At 40.0% G+C, this 13,593-nt stretch overlaps 1 long non-coding RNA gene across 2 annotated transcripts in view; it reads right to left on the bottom strand.

Moving 5' to 3' along the window:
- Positions 1-13,182, bottom strand: part of LOC137154204 (uncharacterized) — a 132,022-nt gene extending 118,840 nt beyond the window's left edge. For both annotated transcript variants that reach the window (XR_010920147.1, XR_010920148.1), the window contains exons 1-2: positions 13,113-13,182; positions 10,492-10,551 (exon numbers count right to left, since the gene is read on the bottom strand). This is a non-coding gene — a long non-coding RNA (uncharacterized lncRNA). The remainder of the gene's footprint in view (positions 1-10,491; positions 10,552-13,112) is intronic.
- Positions 13,183-13,593: the final 411 nt, after the last annotated feature.

Here is a 13,593-nt window from a genome sequence, read left to right as displayed (position 1 = left end):
AATTTTTCCTTATTAATTTCATCCTATTTATTTCAGACCATTTCTCCAATTTGTCCAGATCATTTTGAATTTTAATCCTACCTTCCAAACCCTCCCAGCTTGGTATCATCCAGTGTATCCTATGTACTTTGTAAATGTACTCTCTATGCCATTATCTAAATCATTGATGAAGATATTGAACAGAACCAGACCCAGAGCTGATCCCTGTGGTACCCCACTCAATATGACCTTCCATATTGACTGTGAACCACTGATAACTACACTCTAGAAACAGTTTTCCAACCAGTTATGCATCCACCTTATAGTAGCTCCACTTAGGTTGTATTTCCCTAGTTTGTTTATTTACTTCTAAATCCTTAGTCCAGTCCTTTTTTTGCAAGACCATCCTACCTGTTCTGCGGTTAGCCAGAAGTTGGTGTGGAGGTGGGTGGATGGAGCGGGGAAGGTCCCCCAAAGATTTTTCATACAACCAATACAATCTATCATATCTCCTTGTGATGGGGAGCACTCACCTGCTGAGTACCTCCTAGAGGCTGCATGTGGTACTGCACACTTTTTCCTTTCTCCTGGAATGCCCTGCAGGCTGCCAATCTCACTGGGCAGGTCTTCAGTGGCTCAGCCCTCCAGCCAAGTCACTCAGTCAATACGAACTCCTTCTGGGGTAACAGAGAGTTCATCAAACTGTCTGTCCCACCAGGATCTTCAGCCCCATCTCTGAGCCCTTTGAATCCAGCCCTTCACTCAGGACTCCAAAGGAGCCTTGTGGTATTCTCAGGGCTTAGGCCACTTCACCAATGTCCTGAGGGGAACCTGGGCTTGCCCAGTACTCCAGGTTCCAGCACAGGGACCCTACAAACAGCAGCCACATACTGCCTGCCCTAATTAGTTGCTGCTGTTTTCACTTGACCTTGTCCCACCTGGTCTCTTTACCTTCACCCATTACCTTAGCTTATAGTTCCCAGATTCCCTTTCTACCAGGTCCTGTAAATGCAGCCAGTGAATAACACCCGTCCGCTCCCCCCCAGCCAGGAACTGACCTGCTAAGACCCTGCAGCTCCTCCTTTCATCTGAACCTGCTGGGTTCTGATTGGCAGCTTTCATGCAACCTTTCTAAGCAGGCCTAGAGAACCCATCTTTGCTGCTCTTTTCTGGGGGCAGGGTATAGCTGGACCACAGGGGCTTGAGCAGGGGGGCACAAAGACCTGTTATGCCCCATCACACTTCTCTACCAGTACCATACTAGAGTTTCTGTTTTCATCATTCACTGGACAGAGCCCCAGAGACACTGGACAAACAGTAGCTGCAAAGGCAAGAGAGATGGTAGCAGTTCATCTAACTCAGCTTTGGTTGAAATCAGAAAAGTGGCAGGGTTTATGGGAACAGGGGATCTAGTAGTGATTGTGGCCATTATTTTTTCTTTTGTATGGTGTTACCTTTGAAACTATGTTTGAGATCTTTATTGCCAACTAGTACCCTATGGCACTGGCCTGGCATGATGAGACTTTAGTGAGATACAGCACATAAGGGCATGCACAGTAAGTGTGACGAATTGCAATGACAAGGTTGGGTTGGAGGTAACTTGTGAATGATCTAGTAAATTGAAAATGCCTGCACACTCTGCCTAGTAGCAGTGAAGAGAGAATATGGGCAGTGCCAAGTTGTGTGCTACAGGCAGAATCCTTGCTGGGAACAAAAGAGAAACATACCATACCTTACTATCACCCCCAGCTTCTTAACAAGCTCTTTAGAAAACAAATAGCAACAGCAATCAACCACTTTATTATTAATAATACAGTTAAAAGTGTGGAGGAGGTGAAATTGATCCAGCATTTGAATTATGTACTATTAAAATGAAAATCCCTGCCTATGTGCCCAGAGAACATAGACACCGCTATAAAACTTAATGCACAGCATACAAAAACATGCAACTAACTAAAATGTAACTCAAGACAGGAATAAAAATAATGCAGTAATATTTTGCGCTCCAGAGCATCTTTCATAAAGTTTCTCAAATCATTTTAAACATATTAATTCATAAATAGAACACCTATGTGAAATAGATGAGAATTATTATCTCTATTTTTCAGGTAGGGAAACTGAGTCAAAGAGATGCCAACATAACAGCATCAGTGGCAGAATCACGAACAGAATACAGGACCCGGACACCCACTCTCCAATTCTAACCTCTAGCCAAATTGCTTCTCTCTAATTGCAATCCTGAACACACAGCAGCCACCAGTTGAAGTCCCCTTCCTCCTCCTAAATAGTCCTTCCATTTCCTCATACAGGCTTTAAAATCTTGGTAAGGCACCTCTACGTAGCTGATATAAGGTTCTGTATCTAGTGCATCAAGAGATGTGTTAACCTTACAGGGTTCAATTCACATGGGTGTAGAAGCAGTAATCAGGGGGCTCCCACATTCCATCTGTTCAGTGACTGAGAGCATGGGCTAACATGCTGATAATAATCTGCTTTTCATTATCTTAACTCCTGATTCAATCCAATTTCTTTCCCCCACAGAAATCTCCCTACCTCTTCCTGGGTCTGAAGAAGAGGATACATGCAAGAAGCCCCATTTGCTGCCTATGGGATAAGGGGGCTAGTCTGAAGCAGCCCTGCAGAGGCTTAGTCTCTGCTCTGTATCTGTCCCTTTGCTTTCTGAAGCCTTTGATTAGTGCATCCAACGGCCTGATCCAAAGCCTACTGAAGTCAATGGAAACTTGGAAACGTCCCCATTGACATCAGTGGGTTTTAGATCATGTCTCAAGTGGGGTTTGTATAGTTCCAGCATGCTAGGAGTCCCCCAGTGGCGGAAGGTGATAATGCACCTAATAGTATAGCCACCACACTATTGGTACTTGCCAGTCTCCATTGCATGGCTGAAAGTTGAGGCATAATTGGTGGTCATAAATCTATCAGACCCTAATAACCAACTGGGACTGATAATGCTTGGTCAATATTGCTAAATTTTGGTTGATAACATTGCTTTTTATTTCAGAACTGTATACAAACTGCCCACTATTTAGAAAAGGAGATTCCATATTGAGCAATATCAGGCAGATCCAAAGTTATCCAATATATTCTTTTCCCTTCACCTTTCTTTCATTTCACCACCTGCTTCATATGTATTGTTACTTCTTCTATTGCTGTGTTAGAGGCATAAACCTACAAGAACAAGACTGTGCAACATAAGTGCCTGATCATATCTACACTAAAGTCAAGATTATTAGTGTTCTTTAGATTGTGGTGGCATAATGTGCCAGACAGTTCCCAACTCAGAGTAAGACAAAGTTTCTATTAAAATAGCATACAGATTAAATGGTTACCATCTCTAAATCTTCTCTCCCAATGAGAAAAGACAGGGCCTTAATACAGGAAGCATACAAAACAGTGCATTTTACAATTGTCATGCTTCAATGTCCTGGGCAATTCATGTAAATTATAGTACAATTTTTTTTTAAATTGGATTTATTCGACATCACCCTTGCAACTTATATTGATCTCATGCTGAACAACCAACACATTCTTTACCTGGTTTCATATGTTGCATGCCTGTGCAATATTTGATTTTATTACAAATGTCTCAAAGTATAAAAAAGAAGAGAAATCACTTTCAGTCTTTCCATCTTTTAAAGGTTATCAACTTGGCCATTCAATATGCCAACAACACATTTCTTGCTTTAAGTCCTGTAGGACTGTTCTTGTAGCACAGCCCAAGTATGAAGGGAAGGTATGGTATTCAACTTCAAGCTAGCATGCTTAGAAAAGACAAAACAAAACAAAACAGTCCTATAGCACCTTAAAGACTAACACGTTTCTGTGGGCATAAGCTTTCATGGCTGCAACCCACTTTGTCAGATGCATGAAATGGAAATCACAGATAGGATATATATTCATCCAGGGGTCAGAAACATAACAATGGGGAGGGCAAGTCCTAACACTTCAATCTCCCAGGACACTTTGTAGCTGACTTGAAAGTTGCCATACTTCAACAAAAAACCTTCAAAAACAGACTTCAGCAAGAAACTGCAGAGCTGGAACTCATATGCAAACTTGATACAATCAGACTGGATCTGAACAGGGACTTGGAATGGTTATCTCATTACAAGAAGTAATTGTCACTGTTCACACATTCTCCCTTCTAATCATGGGTTGGGAATAGGCCCCATCTACCCTAACTGAATTGACTTTGTTAGCACTTCCCCTCCCCATTGTTATGTTTCTAACCCTTGGATGTATATATATATCTCCTATCTGTGATTTCCATTTCATGCATCTGATAAAGTGGGTTGCAGCCCACGAAAGTTTATGCCCACAGAAATTTGTTAGTCTCTAAGGTGCTACAGGACTCTTGTTGTTTTTGCTGTATACAGACTAACACGGCTACCCCTTTGGAACTTTTCACCATGCTAAAAAAGTAAACTATCTTCCCTGAATTGAACAATACTGGTACATTCCCTTTTGCTCCACCTTGGTTACAAGTGAGCCATTTCCCTCCCCCCCATATTTAACAAGCACTGGGATTTAAATGATTTCCATACATTATTTTAATATTAACTCACTTTGGATTAGAAGCCTTTGCATATCTGAATCCTATTGTTTTTTACCATTATGTTGTTGATAATTTTGTTAAAATATATTATGTACCCCATTTAAAGAGTCAATGTTTTATTAACTCTGTTCAGATTTTATATTGCATTCATTAGATATAAGCCCACCTGTTTATAACATTAAAGCAACTGCATCACTGTCTAAAAATGCTTTCCCAATTTTTTTTCATCTTAACAATGTAATCTGCAGAGGACAGTAAAATTATGGAGTTTTTTATTTCCTAAAAGATTTGCCATTAAAAAGTCAATATATACCAAGAGATGCCATGCAGAGGGTTCCCCCCTTCCCCATCCTGAGTAGAGCGAAATAATGACCTCTCTAAGATATAACAGAATAGTAATGTGACACTGGCAGACCAGGTCATGCCAGAATGTATTCAGGCCAATTCACTTGTGTATTAGTATAGATCAAAGTGATTGTTCAAGGTAAGTGATTGGTCTTTTGGGACTGGGAGCAACCTGATGTTGTGTGATTTTTTGGTTTAAGAGACCTTTTATCACAAAGTTCACTTTGTCTAGGTGGCAAGACAGACTGGAGAGTCTAAGGGGACTGACTGTGACTCCATGGTAAGACTGGTCCAGGAGTTCACCATCACTATTTGGTGATATCTAATTATAGAATACACCACCAGCGTGGGATGTCTGCCCTATTTTCTGACACTCTGCCCCGAGATAGGCACTCATAGTTGTGAGCCACCCAGGCAGCGTGACAAGTAACTGTTGGTACATACAGACTTTTTAAATGGTGAGCTGTTTATTTACTAGGGTATATATTATGCCGGCAACCTTCCTCTTATGGGTGCGATTTCCACCATTCATTTTTGTCTTGTGAACATGTGTTTGACTCACCTTTGTACCCAGTGCTTCATTTGTAATTAAAGAGATGCTGGGGCTCAAACTGGGTGACTGGAGAGTGGTGGCTGCTGGCCAAGCACTCAGTTCTGAAGGCAGCGTCACATCCAGCGGCAGTGCAGAAATAAGGGTGGCAGGTATGGTGTAGGGCCACCCTTACTTCTGTGCTGCTGCCTTCAAAGCGGCATGGCCGGAGAATGGCAGGTGCTGGCCGGGAGCCCAAAGATGCAGGGGCTATGAACTGCCAAGCTTAGAGGTGCCGGGGTTCAGTTCTGGCAAGCCCCGGAACGAATTAAGCACTGTTTGTACCCAAAAATTGTTTCTGCAAGCACAAAAATAATGGTGCAAGTTTTGCTGATGGAAATTACACCTGTAAAAAGGAGGCCACCTCGCTGAATATGTCACATTATTTGAAACTATGGGCCACATTATCTGGCCTGCTCTGCTCCCATTGTGCCAGAAATGAACAGAAAGAAGACAGATCTTTCTTGATAGATATTCGGCTGGCATGAGGGAGTCCGCTGTGTGTATTGAGCCAACATAGCTGACTCCTATGCCATCCCTCCTGTACCCTCAGCATAGAAGATGTGTTGGTGTTATGTCAGGTATGAGCAGGGCACACGATATAGTTGCACCCCCTGCACAGCTGGTGGATAGGCCTGTGATAGCTACAGTCAGTGATGCAATTTAAAGAAGCTCCCAAGTCTACGCTGATCTATGCCAGTAAGGGGTACAGAACTGGCTGAAAGCCCAAGGAGTTGCAACCACTTCCCTTCTCACTCCTCTTCTCAATTGTGCCCACTGGAAGGTGTGCACAGCTGACAATCTGGCTCTGAGTCATATGCAGTTACTGGAAAAACACACATGGGTCATTTTGATTTCCTATAAGTCCTGTTACCATGGGAGTCACTTGTTCATATAGCGGGACAGAATCTGGTTTGTTATTATTAAATGTTGTTCCATTTGAATATATTATTATGCTGGAAGGTGCTAATAGCTGCCATCAATCACAGACTGGTTAAAGCTGATGAGTGTATTAACCGTCTTTCATTCAGGCTAAATGGAAGGATCAATTAAATACCCTTTTGTGTAGCTGAAACGGTAGAAGCCCCTGCCAAAGGCACTAGATGGCATTGCTAGGCCTGAGCAGCAGATAAACCATATGGGCCAAGGAGTTTCCCTGGGGACTGACTGCAAACACAGAGGTTGGGGTATTGACTGGTTTCAGAGAGGGGGGGGGGGAAGAGAGAGAGAGAGAGAGAGAGAGAGAGAGAGCGCGCGCGCGCGCGCACACAACTAGAAAGCCAGGAGCAAGCAAGAGATGCAATGGTGAGTATGGCCCTGGGAAGAAGCCAAGCCAAAGAGGGTTCTTTGGGAGACAATACTCACTGGAGAGTCAGACTTAGAATCCTAAACAAGGAAACTGTCTCCTGTTTGAATTCAACTGTGTTCAGAGAAACAGGATTTTGCAAGTGTTCTTTTGCATCAAAGAAATACCCAACTTGTATCATCAATTTATCCTCCTAATGGAAATATCCCCAAATACTGGCTAATCAGTTGGGCCAAAAGGTGCAACATTAGTGCCAGGGCAACAATATCATGCCTTTCCACTTGTACTGGGAATGGATGAACTAGTTAGGATAAAGCGAAAATCAACTTGAACCTGACCCCAAAACTCAAACCAAACTGAATCCATACTTTTCTTGAATTCTTGATTTTTGGTTCAGCCTGCATTTCTGATTTTCAGAAAGGACCAGAAGCAGAAAGATAAAGGCCTGTCCTTGCAATAGTTTGATATAAGCCTATGATATTCAGCAGATATCAGCTGAGAATCTGTACAATTTTTCTATCTGAATGTTTCAGTTATATCTGGATAAGCAGCTGAATGTTTGGATGTTTTGAACATCTAGACATTTGAAGACTAACCCATTATTACCTGTTACATTTTTATCCCCGCAGTCTGTAAAAGGGTCAAACACTTTTTCTCCTTTATACAAATTCTTACACATAAATTACTCTATAAGCAACAATATTTGTTACCAATCCTTGGTTACATTTTTTGTTGCTGGTGAGTTTTTGTTGCTGGTTTTTTAAAAACAAGTTTTGTGTTTATAAGATAAGATTTCTCAGCCCTGGTGACTAATGAAGCTAACCATTGGCCACTGATATCTGATTATCATTGACAATGTTTTTTCTGTATTTAAAAAAATTGGCTGATAATTTACCAGCAATATTATACAGTAGTTATACTCCCGTATCTTAAAATTTGAAGTAGTCTGTCAGACATAACAGGAGAGGAAAAATAAGAATGTTTTTCTCCTTTGCCTTTCACATAGCTGATGAAAAGAAAAATGTTTCCAGTTTTGCTGTGCATTTTTCTGCAAATTTGTCACACATCTCTAATCATTTCTACTAAATGTGGTTACTAGCTTCAGTAACAGTTTTGTTGGGGAGGAAATCACAATCCTTAAAAAAAATGTGCACATTTTATTAGTTTCTTTTTGAAAATTGTTATCATTGCTGCAAATGTGTCTCCATCCTAGAAGTGGAACACTAAGGGAACCATTGCAAGGCAGAGGATGTGAGGAATCTTATCACAGCAACGAGTGGGAGTGCATTTCCTTGTAGTTGCTGTAATAGTAGTGGTAATTCTTTACTAAAAGGCCATAATGATAATATCTAGAAAATGGCACAGTGCTCTCTGAAATGTAACATGAATATTCCGGAGCAGGATGATAACCAGCTGCAAACAAAACAAATTAATTCATAAAATTATATAGCTCCACTTTGCATTGCTTTAAAGATAAATGGGTGAGGGGTGAAGGAAGCTTCAAACCAGCATTTTTAAGTTGTTAGCTGGAAAAAAAAAAAAAAAAAAAGGCATCTGAAGGAGTAAGAGCTTAGCAAGGAGGAAGCCCCAGAACTGCCATTTCAAGTGTTTAGTTTTGTTTTCAGAATGTACTTGATTGAGGATAAAAGGAGGAGAAGGAAACCTTAAGTAGCACTTTCAAGTACAGATGGACCACTCTAAGAACACAATTTTAGTCTAGGATCTCTATTACATATTGTATACTCAGTCCCCAAGCAGAATTTCCATTAATGGAGCAAAAACTCCTATTGATAGCACTATAACTTTTGAATGAACTGTGAGGGACTGAGGGAAATAGCCTAATGTAAATGGGAAATTTGCAAGTGGAGAATGTGTAATAAGCATCTATCATAATGATTGGACCAGACTTTTAACCCTTGCTCTGTATACTTTTGTCCAAACTGCAAATTGTTCAGGATATTTGTAAACAGGACTAGTATTTTGCTATTCTTGACCAATAGGAGAGGTCACTCTCAGACCACAGGGCACACAAATAATAACTGAAGCCACACTGAAATCAATAGGCCCTTCAAATAAATTATATAAAGTGAAAAAGAAAGGAGGAGACACAGAACAGATATGCTCTTAATTCATTTTCAGCAAATGGGCCAGCTCCTCAGTTGGTGCAAATCAGGGTAGCTGTATCGAATTCAGGAGAGCTACCCCAATTTACATCAGCTGAGGAAATTCTCTCTCACTCTCTAATTCTCTTGCATTATGATACATTTGAAACAGAATATTAGGTGGGTGCATGTCTGCGCCAGTCAACTCTTTTTTGAAAGCAAAATGCAAGTTAGATGAGGTAATTATCAAATAGATGAGGGAACCAACCTAGAGCTGTTACAAGCCTATAACTTTCCATTTTCCTCCTCCTTTGTGATCTAAATTATTTTTTCTTGGTGTAAACAAGATTTGATTTGAGTTTTGTCTTTTGATCTTTGAAAGAAGAAGATCATCCTGAGACCCGAGCCTGAGTCCCTGATGCAAGCAAAACTCCTTTTCGTCAGCCCAATGTTTCTCTGAACCAGGGATTCTTTTGCAAATATGATGAAAGGTTTTCTCAGGGTCAAAAAAATCCTTTTTACCTAGACTTTGCCAGAAACCAACAGCCAGATTTTAAGCTCTCCCCTTCATCTCCACAAGGTCATGAATACCATTTGGACCAGCTCCTTAGAAAGAGTGGGTCCCAAAGACAAGTTGTAAGCATACCATAGCCTAACTAATTGCAGTCCTGGATGAATTTTAGCAACTCAAAACTGGCCCCAATCTCCCTGCTAGTCTTGAAAGCAGACACCAAGCAAGTCACCACCTAATCTCTCTCCCCTACCAGTGAGAGTATAATTTCATATGCAAACCACTTCCACCTTCCTCTGGATTGAGGCAATACAAATAATACAACCAGCCCTATGAATCCCTATGACAATTTTAAGTCTTTGGTTTCAATTTTAAAGGCAGACAGTGCACCTGCATGAGTGATAATACTTAGATGCACACTTTAAAAAGAGTCTAACACCTGCACAAGCACAATTATTATGCTTTTAAAAACATGCACCCAAACAAGTGTCAGAATTCTGAGCAGGTGTTTGCACCTTCAAAAGTGCAGGCTAAATATATGCACAGAGGAGAGAAGGTTGGTTGCATGCCTGACTGAAAATGTATCCCCAAATATCTGTCCACTAGTGGTTTCGTCTGTAAACTTACACTTTTTTATTTTTATTATCTTTTTTTTCTATTCCACCTTAAAGAGCAGAATACAAGACATACAGAAATGTAAATAGCAAGGCACAGGTACAAAGATCATCATTTGAAAAAAATGCCTCACCAGTCTCATGTCTTATCTAGATACTAGTAAAACAAAAAATAGATGGATAATGAAAGGCTACTATTTAACCACTTAGATAATCTGTCTAAACTGGAAAGAAGATATTCCGAATCAGAGAAATTACTTGAAGAAACGAATATGTACTGTGTGATTTGAAGCATTGTGTAAAATGCCATGTTAGAAATGTTAATATTCTAATAAATAGATATATCCTATCTCACACTCGTGGATTTAAAGCAGCATAATATTATAATATGCAAACAAATACATGGGGCCACATTCAGGGGGTGATGTAACTTCAAATTACACATTGGTAACTCGTGTAAATTGTAACTTACATTCTGTGCGGGACCACAGGGCAGAAAGCAGTAGTTCAAGGATTTTGTAATGGGGAGGGTCTGTATAGAAGCAGTAGAAAATAAACAACATTATGCAAATGAAAGTTATGCAAATTCACAGCATCTTTATGAAAGACAATGAATTGCATGGTATCAACTGCTTTACACAAATAACCTGAGATCCTGGGTGTCTTGTAAAACTATAAATTATATTTACATTCAGGTTGTTGGTGTTGGGTGAACCCTAGATGAATAAGCATCAATGCTACTTTATTAAAATGGCTTTAGGACATCCGTAGTTTTTCAATTAAGTAAGAATGGGGAAAAAAAACCCATTCTCCAGTAGTTGTAGCAATACAAGTATCCAGACCTCTTGTGACTGAGACCAGCCCAGCAGATAGATATTATGTGAATCCATTTTACTAGAGATAGTTTTTAAAAAAAAAAGCAGTGATTTTTTTTTAAATGTTAATTGAAAACAAAATTTGTCTTTGGGTTTAAAACTGAAAACCCTTCAACACAAAATATTTTCTACAAAACCCACAAAAAATATTAAAGAATATATTTTACTTTTGTCAAAATATTTCCATTCTCCATCTTATATCAGCACTAATAGTGGCAGTTCCAGGACCAACATGAGGAAAGACAGAGACCCTTCTGCCAGAGAATTAGGATTTCTTCAGTCAATAATTCAGTACTCGGAACTACAGAAATCTGGCCATTGAGGCCAAGGAGTTAAAAATAATTAATTGGACAAATATTTTATTTTTATTAGCAGTAAAAACTCAGAAAAGACGCCCTGTCTGCATACATGGCACAGGCTGTATGTTGATAAGTTACATAAACAGAGAACAGCATCCAGATCTCCTTCATATTGTGGATGAAATGTGTCCCATGGGAGACCTGCACCTTAAAGGATGTTAGGCTTTTTCTCAAGATTTCTCTAGCACAGCAGCATTAGTCCTTTAGTATAATCATACAATGCAGCATTCTCTTAAAAGGCCTACTTTTAAGATTGCCATATACAGGTTACTATATTTCACATGATTAACCACGGTTTCTTTTTATTGGCCTGTACTTTTCTGACAGCAATGTATATGAAAACCTAGAGCTGTTTATATTGGGATTTGGTTTCTGTACCTAAAGTAAATATCATGTAAGTACCTTAGGGTTCAAGCAATGTGTTTTTCATTTGCTGTGGCATTAAGTGTATAGGTATGCCTGACCACTAACCTGACATATTCCTGTCACTAGGGACATTAGGTTCTTTCATCTTCTTAATGGACCTTCCTCTACAGAGGTCTTTGGACTACCTGACTATAATCCTTTAAATTTTAATTCACTTTACATTTAGCCCAGTCATAAATACCATTTAGGTACCAATATTCTGTTTTATGCAATCCCTAAGGTGGTGCTTTTATTTTAATGAAGCCATTTGCAACTTAAGAGGAAAAAATATTCCATCTTTGATTGAATATATTTGTCAGTTTTATTCCCAACTGGCATTTTCATGTGAAAACTTGAAAAAAACTAAGGAATGTCTGCTTACCAACCGGGATAAAAGTTTCAATGTGTTCTGCCTTCAAAATTAACTGAATAAATGTTCTTTGAAATCCATTTTGAAAAGATCAAAGTTAACCCAACCATAATAAAAAATAAAATCTAGAATCAAATTATATTGCAAATAAAAAGTTCCAATGATTGTCTCTACTTTAGAAGAAATGATGCAACTGCAGATGATAAACATTTCTGTTAAAAATGCTAGTTTCTTAGTCACATGGCAAAGCAGTAGCATATTGACCTACTGGAATTGTGCAAGAAGCCAGTGACTCAATCTTCTAATATTATTTGTTTTCTCATCTAGTTCTTTAAACTGCTGCAGTACCTCATGGGAGTTGTAGGTGAGATGCCTCCATTTTCCTCTATGGGCTGGTTCCTCAACTGGAACTACATTTCCCATGAGGCACCATGGCAAACATCAGCCAGAAAACCACTTAGGTGAGGAAACAGTGCTTCAAAAGACAAGCAATATCATGCTCTTGAAATGACACAGGCAGTGTGAGGGTGCAGGAAGCAAAGGGGGAGTTAGTTAAGAGCGTAAGACTGCCATTCAAAAAGAGGGGGAAGATGAAGAGAATATCACAAATGGCACAAGCTCCACAGAAGCACTAGGAAAGCCCTGCTGTTGTTAACAGATATCAAACAGGCATATGCAGGAAATGAGATAGAGGACACCCTGAGGAGGCTAGTTGGCCTTAGAATGAGTTAAACTACTTCTGGCTCCATTTGCAGACAAGCCAGCAAGCAAGCTAGGAGCAAGGGAAATGCCACCCTGATGCTCCCTTAGGAGGGATGCAGGCTTTGTAGGCTGCCATGCCCATTTTGGAGCACAACTGCTGTGCAGCCTTTGCTGAGCCTGCCAGGAGTCAGTGGGATGATGATACAGAAACTCCTTTTTCTGCAGATATTTGTCTTCTGGGGCTCCAAAGGAACCTCTTGCACTTCTTCTTTCACTTGAGTAGAGCACAACTGTTGGTTTTCTCAGGGCCATACATAATCTATATGAGAAACAACTTTCTTCAGAAACAAAAAAGGGAAAACATAAGAGAACTTAAACTTACCAACTAGAAGACAGTCAGATGCAGTAGCCAGTTGCAAAATGGCCACTGGGGAGCTAGAGCTGCTTTTCCCTACAAAATTTAAAGGGCCAACATCCCTTGCCCTCCTCAAATACACATACAAACAATAGCATGCTGGGAAACAGATTGTTACAGACACTTACTAGCCTATCTATTTTCACATACAAATACTCAAGATGACAAAGTTGATACTCTTGCAGAAAGTTAAATGGCAGTATAGAAAACAGTTGGGTCCAAATCTCACTTGCTTCACTCAGTCCGATTTCTCACTGGCAATTGGAAGTAAGTGATGCTGGCAGGATTTGGTTCTTTAGGGCTTTGCGACTGTACAAAGGCATAACTGCATGTGAGTGCTGTTTTTTGCTGTTGATGAGTTTCTTCTCTCATGCAGCCCTAGAGTGAAATCTCCAAAGCCTGAAACTGCTCTTAGCTACGTGGCTATTCCATTCAACACTTAATTAAT

This window comes from Emydura macquarii, unplaced genomic scaffold (assembly GCF_026122565.2).
Source record: "Emydura macquarii macquarii isolate MOO-44397 ecotype Brisbane River unplaced genomic scaffold, CSIRO-AGI_Emac_v2 contig_1253, whole genome shotgun sequence".
Classification (NCBI taxonomy): Eukaryota; Metazoa; Chordata; order Testudines; family Chelidae; genus Emydura; species Emydura macquarii.
Note: the sequence above shows the minus strand (reverse complement) of the source record. Positions and strands in the feature narration are given on the sequence as shown.